Source organism: Plecotus auritus, assembly GCF_963455305.1.
Source record: "Plecotus auritus genome assembly, chromosome: 1".
In the NCBI taxonomy this organism is placed as follows: domain Eukaryota; kingdom Metazoa; phylum Chordata; class Mammalia; order Chiroptera; family Vespertilionidae; genus Plecotus; species Plecotus auritus.
Window position 1 is genome coordinate 23,770,074 of NC_137770.1, and position 9,298 is coordinate 23,779,371.

Here is a 9,298-nt window from a genome sequence, read left to right on the forward strand (position 1 = left end):
AACATCAATAATGAGAGGAATCACTGATTGGCCGCCTCCCGCACACCCCACATGGGGGATCGAGCCCGCAACCCAGGCATGTGCCCTGACCGGGACTCAAACCGTGACCTCCTGGTTCATAGGTTGATGCTCAACCACTGAGCCATGCCGCCTGGGCTTTTGTGATGTTTTGAAGTCAGGCACACACTGAGCTCAGCAGCAGCACCTTTGTAAAGTGTCCACCCACCTTTCTAAATGTGCTCTCATCAGTTTTGTTCCCATCTGAGTCCCTTTCAGTCTCTTTGATCTTCCAATTGTTTTAAAATATGTCTAGCTAAGATGGATCCTCTCACCCCTCTTGCTTATTATCTCAGAGCCTCTTGCCTGTTTCTAGCACCCAACCTCTGGTTTTTCCTAGAAGGGTTCCAGGCCCTCAGTGAGACATGGATGTATTGCTGAACAGGACAGGCTCGGCAGGACTAGGTTCGCCATGTTCTAATATTCCCAGTTCCCTTTTCACTAAAATAAGCTGGTCTTATCCTTTTCTCTTTTCTCCTAATCTTAAAAGGTTCTTGATTAGAGTAGGGAAAAAATAAAACCCTAATACCTTAAGTGGATTCTACTAAGGCAAATTAGAATGGTAATGAGGCAGAAAGGAGCTGGGGAATGATTATTGATCTCAGCGTGATGGGCGAGAGGAACTAGGCAGAAAGCTGCCTCACCTGTTTTCTTCTGTTCCAAAGGTTACAGTGGGGAAAAAAGCAATGCAATTCTATTTTCTTAGCTTGGGTAGTAAATTTTTATTGATATTCCTTTTGATCAACTATCCTATCCAAATCTGAGCCCTCATGGGGCAGAGTTTGTTAGGTCTCAATTTGTTTTATTGGTAAAAACAGAGTTCTTAATAAGATAAAATGATACTGTTGATGGAAAGTGAAATAGAGTGTTATCAGGAAAGCTAAGTTTTAATAATACCCCCAATACTTACCTGTGTACCTGGAATAAGTCACTCAACTGAGGCCCTGTTGACCTTTTCTGAGCCACAGTTACCATTTTTAAGACCCAGTTTGCTTGTCTATAAGGAGGTTTTACCAAGTAATCCTGTATTACGTACCAGCTCTGCAATGCTATCATTCTAAAATGAGAAATTAATCTCAAGAGTTTGGATAAACAGCAAACAAAGCTACCCCCTAGGCAAGATTTTTGGTAAGGAAATCAAAGCTTAGGAAAGGAAAACAAAATGAACTTTTTAGGAAAACAACACAAATACCCAGTAAACATGTGAAAAGATGCTAAACTCACTAGTAGTTAGGGAAATATGCATTGAAGTATGAAATACAAATTTGTACCCATTCATTTGGCAAAATTAAACTATAATCTCTCAACTCCTCTATCACACCCTATTTCTATTTGCCTCACTGTTACTGCACTGGCCCAAGCTACTGTAATCCCTCAACTACATTATTGTAATACCCTCCTAACGATTTCCATGCTTGTCTCCACTGCCTACTCTCATACTTTGTTCTTAACTCAGCAGCGAGAGTGAGGCTGTTAACACCCAAGACAGATCATGTCACTCATGCTCAAAACTTTCTAATGTCACTCCTCAGTCTGAGTTGAAGCCAAAGTCCTTTCAGTTGCTTGCAAGTCCCTACCCAATCTAACCGCCCCCACCCCCACCGTTTCCTCTTAGTTCTTTCACCAACTCTGTTCCAGCCGCGCTTCCTCCTTGCTGCACCTCTGAACAGACCCAGCACATTCCTAGGCGAGCCTCTGCACTAGGCTGTTCGTTTCCTTTGCCTAGAACACTCCTCAAGATTTGAACTCATGTCCCTCAAGGAAGGCTCAAATATTGACTATTTCAAATCTCAGTACCACTGGCATTCCTAATTTACTTTACCATATTGTATTTTTTTTCATAATATTTATGACAAAATTCTACGTAAGTGATAAAATAAGAAAAGAATGCTTTTTTAAAATTTATTATTAAAAGTATTACATATGTCCCCTTAGAAAATTAGCTTTTTAAGAGAATATGATAAATGATAATTAGTGTTTTCTACCAGGCTATATATAGGTGCCACAAGGGATAGATGTGCCCTAGTTTTCTAGAACAGTGCCTGGCACATAGTAGTTGCTCAATACGTATTTGTTGAATGGATAGATGTCCAGTGATGGTGGGATATGTGAAAATGGCCACTCGTTCACTACTGTGAGAATGTAAATTGATAAAGCTCTTCGGAATGTAAATTTATAAAGCTATTATCAGTGTTTATCTAAATTTTGATCCAGGGATTTTAGGTATTTTCCCTATGGAAATGCCTAAACAGGGACACATTGAAATGTGTAAAAAGGTGTTTCTTATCATGTTGTTCATAATAGTGAAAAACTGAAAACGCAAATTTTAAAATCAGTAGGAAAAGAGTTATTTGAATTATGTTCATGCATTCTATGGAGCATTAATACGATGCAGCCCTTTATAAGAATGTACTGAGCCGAAACCGGTTTGGCTCAGTGGATAGAGCATCGGCCTGCGGACTGAAGGGTCCCAGGTTCGATTCCGGTCAAGGGCATGTACCTTGGTTGTGGGCACATCCCCAGTAGGGGGTGTGCAGGAGGCAGCTGATTGATGTTTCTCTCTCATCGATGTTTCTGGCTCTCTATCCCTCTCCCTTCTTCTCTGTGAAGGATTAATAAAATATATTAAAAAAAAAAAAAAGAATGTACTGACATGAAAAGGGCTCCAAGATGCACTGGTTATTGAAAAACATGAAATGCAAAATTATATGTATAATGTAAAAACTATGTAAAACTATTATGTAAGTAAAAAAAAACTAATACGTAAAAACTAAACAAGACTATTTTCTGAATATGCACATACATATTTATAAGTACATGAGGGAAGGATACATCCAAATGCAATAGTTGGACGAAGAGAGATTGGGAGGTGGTAGAAAGACTTTTTATTCTTGATGCTTTTGTGTTGTGAATTTTTTATAAGAACATATTTACGCATTACAGGAATGTTTTAATTATGCATAGAAAATCCTATAAAGAATCATATCCTATATAATAAAAGGCTAATATGCAAATAGACTGAATGGTCGAACAACCAGTTGCTATGACATGCACTGACCACCAGGGGCACGCGCGGAACATGGTGAGCCCGGAGGAGGCGGGAGCGGGGGGGTGAGGGGGCGCCAGACCATGCAGGCTGCCAGTCGCTGTCATCAGGGTGAGCCTCTGGTGGTTACTGAAAATTCTTTGCTCCTGCGCACCGCAGTCTTGCCGCCCCTAGTGTTTGCACCTGCTGCTGGCGCCAGCCCCAATCACTGCCATCAGTGGGTGCAAGTGGAGCCCATGCTGTCAGCGCATGGGAGCGTGGCAGACAGGACTGGGGCTGCAGGGTGAGGGGCCGAGACCCGCCCCTGTGCCCACCACAGCCTCCTGGCCCACAGTTCCTTTTAAGGTGCACAAATTTGTGCACTGGGCCCCTAGTGTAGTAATAAAAAATTAAGGGATTTCACCTTTTAACTCTGGAAGTTTCCTGTTATAGATCAGATCTGATGCTGTGTTAAGTGATGCAGAAAGTAACTTCAGCTGCTGCTACAGAGGCTTTAGTTCCGGTCTCTGGGGTGAATTCTGGGGGTGGGGGACAAATGGCTAGGGGCGTCCTCTACCTATACAGGCAAGAGGACTGAGCTCCACCGTATTTTTGCATATCCTAAGCTCAGGTAGCTTGCTGTGCCCAGAAACCTTGATCTACCTCTACCATGAAAATATCAGATGTGGGTTTTGGTTACTAGGTCAGCCTTAAGGTGGAACCAATATTTGATGGCCATAGTCCCCTGAAAAGAACCACTATTCCAGGGACATGGCTGGGCAGAAGTGTTGAAGGCCACAAAGCCCCAAGATTTTTTATTTCTGTGAGTTCTCTGGTGAGAGTAAGAGAAGAGAGGCAAAGCTTGTACATGTCCTAGGTGTGCTGTGTGTTCCCTGGTGTTAGGTGGTAACCGTCTGTTCCCCACAGCGAGATGGGGCCTGCGGGTGTGCCCAGCCAGTGGTGGCCGCTTCCCTTTGTTCCCATCAGCAGTGACCAAGCACCAGCTACAGGCCCTACAGACATTGCTTCTTCATTTTTAGAGGTGCTCAACATTGAGGCTCCAGTCTCAACAGCTGGGAAGGAGTGAACAAACCATCTCCCCTGGTTTTCTGGCTATGCAAGATTTTTCTTCTCTCTGAGGAAAATCATGCCATGTCCATGTCATTAACCAGCTACTCCTGCCTTAGGAAGGGTCGTGTGGTGGAACAATTGCCTATGAGGGTAAAAGAAATAGCCTCTGATGTCGGTCAGGCAGCAGCATTCATCCAGCAGCTATTGAGCATCTGTGAAGCATGAGTCACTGTGTTGTATGCTTGTGACAGGCATTGTTTCTCCCCGCAGGGCAGGTCCTACAGTGAGTATGAAAAACACCCACATAAACAGGCTGTAAACTATGCTAAGATGGGCCAAGTACAAGGTGCCATGGAAGGAGCACTTACCCCACAGTTGGTAGGGAAAGGCTTCCTGCAGGAAGTGACCTAAAAGCTGACAAGGAATGAGCCACAGTTAGCTTCTCTCCCTTCTGTCTGCTAAAGACCATTTATTACCTCTATTATTTCAAGTAGTCTTGTGGGAATAAAAATGTCTGGGAATGTGAGGACTTTAATAGTTTATGATTCTGTACGATTCATATTGAGAGATTCATTTATTTTGTTCATAGCCCTTAGCAATGTCTATTACATCTTTTGTTCACTATTCTTCTCTGTATCCTCCAAAGAATAAGCTCCCCAAAGGCAGGCATTTTTCTGTCTTGTTAACTGATACTTTCTGACACCTAAAATACTGCTTTGGCCTGTAGACAAAAGGGTCCCAGATTTGATTCCAGTCAAGGGCACATACCTTGGTTGCAGTCTCCTCCCTTGCCTGGGCCATGGTCAGGGCTCATGCAGGAAGTAACCAATCAATGTTTCTCTCTGTCCCTCTCTCTTCCACTCTCCCTAAAGAAAACAAACAAACAAAAAAACAATTGAAATATTTTCGAGTGAAGATTAACAACATAAATAAATAAATAAATAAATAAATAAATAAATAAATAATAAATAAAATACTGCTGCCTGACCTGCGTGGCTCAGCAGTTGAGTGTCAACCTATGAACCAGGAGTTCATAGATCGATTCCTGGTCAGGGCACATACCCGGATTGCAGGTTCAATCCCCAGTGGGGGGTGTGCAGGAGGCAGCCAATCAATGATTCTCTCTTATCATTGACTAGAGGCCTGATACAAGAAATTTGTGCATGGGTGGGGGGCCCTCAGCCAAGCCCGTGCCCTTTCATAGTCCGGGAGCCCTCAGGGGATGTCCGACTACATTTTTAAAAAATCACCCTGTACTTAATTTTCTTACTACTCCTTTTTTAAACTCGCCTCATCCTCACATTCTGTTTCTTTTTATTTAACTATTTTCCTGCCTCACCCCATTTTAGCATCCTTCTCTTTCCTGCTTTCCCTCCCTCCCTTTGAACCTCCCTTGGCCCCTTTCTTTCCCTCCCTCCTCCCTTCTCTCCTTTCATTCCCCTTGTCTGTTTCCTTCTTACTCCTCCTACCCTCCCCCCCATTCCCCTTTCCCTTGTGAGCCTGAACCCTGCCTCCTCCCTCCTTCCCTATTATTACCCCCTCCTCCCCCGGCCATGTTCACTGGTTTCTCTTTTAAACCTTCCCCTTTCCTCTCTGGGACCTGTTTCCAGCCCCACCTGAGTGCACTTTTATATTAAAGCTTCTGTTAAGAGCATGAGGGGAGGGCATTAACTCCCAGCCCAGGGCCCAGCCCCAGCCAGGCCTTTGCCGCCCCCATTTCCCCGGCCTCCCTGCTGCTGTCCTCTTCCCATTCCCTGCCCCGGATGCCCCAACTTCTAGTCAACAAAGTACACTTAACATGCCACCAACCTAACCCTGGCCAGTGTCTTTGGGGATGAAAGAGGTACTCTCCTTAGGGTCCGATTTTGCCCCAGCTAAGCTGTGCCTCCCCTCCCAGCGTGGGATGCTCGGCCCAGCGAGGGTGGCCGAGGCCTGCACGGCCCGGGCACTGCTGCCACGGAGCAGAAGCACCTCTGTCGGAAGGCCTCCGACCATTCATCCCACCATCTTAACGGCCTGTGCTGGGGGCCACCGCCCTCCTCCCGCATCTGGGCGGGGCTCCCCACTCCATGCTGCCTGTGCCCCACCCCTCACTGGGCACACTGCTCCGCCCCCATGGTCACCACCCCTCCCGCGTGCAGCCCAGTGTTTCCTTCCCTTTTCCATTCCTGCATCTTTTTCTTGTTCCTTTTCTGTATTTCTGTTTCTCCTCTCGGCCTGTCTGCGTGCAGGCCTGCCTTCCTCTCCCTCTTCTTTCTTATCCCCTCCTATCGTATCCTATCCTACCTACCCGGGCCTTGCAGCTGCCTGAGCAGAGGGCGGAGACACAGCCTGCTGATCGGTCCTTACGTGACAGCAGTGACAGCATTCCAACCAATTTGCATATTATCCTATTATTAGATAGCTGTTTCTCTCTGTCTCTCCCTCTCCCTTCCTCTCTGAAATCAATAAAAATATTTTTTAAAATAAAATACTGCTGCCCTAACCGGTTTGGCTCAGTGGATAGAGGGTCGGCCTGCAGACTGAAAGGTCCCGGTTTCGATTCCGGTCAAGGGCATGTACCTTGGTTGCAGGCACATCCCCAGTAGAAGGTGTGCAGGAGGCAGCTGATCAATGTTTCTCTCTCATCAATGTTTCTAACTCTCTATCCCTCTCCTTCCTCTATGTAAAAAATCAATAAAATGTATTTTAAAAAATAAAATAAAAGACTGCTTGGTACGTAGTAACTGCTCAATAAAACATTGGATGATTGAAGAAAGTTTTCTTTGTCATACTCTTAATGTGGCATTGCATATCACAAAAGTCCTACGAAAATGATTGCAGAAAGGTAACAGCATCATTTTGTATATACATGTGTCCATGCAGCCTTTTCTGAGATCTCTGCTTATCCTAATTGGGAATGTCGCTAGAAAAGACACTTCCAGCATCCAAGTTCTCCTCGTGCCTTAACTAGGGATCATTCCATTACAAGACACACACCTATCAAATTACAAAAAGCGATCAAGGGCTGGAAGTGCACCCAGCCGCCCTGTGAACTGGAATCAGAGCAGACATCAGGACCACAGCACCTGCTGCATTTCCCTCTCCCTCCCTTCCTTTCTGGTATTGGCTTCCCTCTGTTTGTCTTCCTGCTGACTGGATCCTCTTTGCTGATTTCTCTTACACCTGGCTGCCCCCTTGTGGCATCTTCAGTCCCCGACCTCCCTGATTGGTTGCGTGCAGATAATTAACCCAAATCCAATTTGCTGGAGGAAAGCCAGCTTGGTGTTCTTCAGGTCAGCTGTCTGCCCCCAATCCAGTCAGCTGTGACCAGGGAGGCAGGGGTACCTTCCTCTTCAAAACCAAAGGAAGGCCTGGTTGGTGTGGCTCAGTGGTTGAGCATCTACTTGTGAACCAGGAGCTCACAGTTCGACTCATGTCAGGGTACATGCCCAGGTTGCGGGCTCGATCCCCAGTAGGGGACGTACAGGAGGAAGCAGATCAATGATTCTCTCTCATCATTGATGCTTCTATCTCTCTCTCCCTCTCCCTTCCTTTCTGAAATCAATAAAAATCTATTTTAAAAAAAACAACAAAGGAAGGAGAGGAAATGATTAGTTGAAGAAACTATTAGCATCCCTATTGACATTTATTGCACAGTTTTCCTTCTAGAATAAAGGGCTGGAGAATGTTAACTCCAGATCACTGGACCAGAAAAAAATAAGGTGGGGCCTGCCCATGGCTCTCCCCAATCCCCTGCACCAGAGCCTATCCCCAGACGCTCCCCCAAACAAAATTCATCAGCGTCCCAGAGACATCTCCCCCTCTTATCACCTCTTGGGCATTGTTGAAAGGTTGGAGATGAGGGTGAGGCATCTGGTGCCCCCACAGTCCCATTGCTTTGGAGACCAGAGGCAATCGAGGCGCTTTCAGCCAGAAAAATATAATTTAAGGTCTTGGCATCTGGCTGGGAGCAGAGAGCTGTGTTGCCATGGCAACGCCTCGCTTCATTTAACAGCAGCACATACCTGAGTTTGGTCACATCCACCCCGTCAGCAGCCCCACAGCATGCACACGTACTTCTGGCAGAAACCCTCTGCAGGAGCAAAGGTCACTCTCTGCCCTCCTACCCAACACAGACACCACACTCATACCCTTTCCTGCAACCTCGGCCAATCACAGAGACACCAGGAGCACCCCAGCCAGCACTGCACTCCAGGGAGCTGAGGGTGCTGTCTGAGTGCAAACCCTGTGACAGGCCCGCATAGAAGCCTGCTGGGGTCCATATGCTTTTCCAATGTTCTGTTCCTCACACTCAGTGTGTCTTCATGTTCCTTTATGAATCTCCTTTGTATGTCATCTCCAAGTTTAATAACTCCCAGGAGGATGTGGGGAGGAGAGGGAGAGCAGTGGTGGCCCTGTGCACAGATGCTTCTCTGTTTTCTTGAGAGGACAGAGGTTTGGTCAACATCCTACAGGTACTTACCCAGAGGCCTCAAGCACCCAATGATGTTGTTTCTGCCCCTCCCTTAACTCGGGCCGTGGTGGACAGGATGGATTAGAGCAGGGAGGCATGAAGACACAAGGATATTTATTGCAACGTTATCTGTAACTAAAAAATCTGAACTAGCCTAGATGTCCATTCACAAGGAATAGGTAAATAAATGGCGGCACATTCGCAAGGGAGAATTCCAGGTATGTAATCTGTATGTATTCACATGAAAATGGGCCAGGATGTAAAGTGTGATCCACTTAACTACCTTTGTGTAGTTACATACACATGGATTTTTATAATGTGTGGGGAAAGGTCTGAGAAGAGTGGGATCAAGAGAGGGATGAGGAGCCCTAGCCGGTTTGGCTTAGTGGATAGAGTGTTGGGCTGTGGACTGAGGGGTCCCCGGTTAAATTCCTGTCAAGGGCCCTACCTTGCTTGCAGGCCCTGGTCAGGGAGTGACCCTGGTCAGGGAGCATGCAGGAGGCAACCAAGTGATGTCTCTCTCACATCAATGTTTCTCTTTCTCTGCCTCTCTCCCCCTCTCCCCCTTCCACTCTGGAAAGCCCTAACTGGTTTGGCTCCGTGGATAGAACATCGGCACGCAGACTAAAGGGTCCCAGGTTCGATTCCAGTCAAGGGCATGTACTGGTACCTTGGTTGCAGGCTGAATC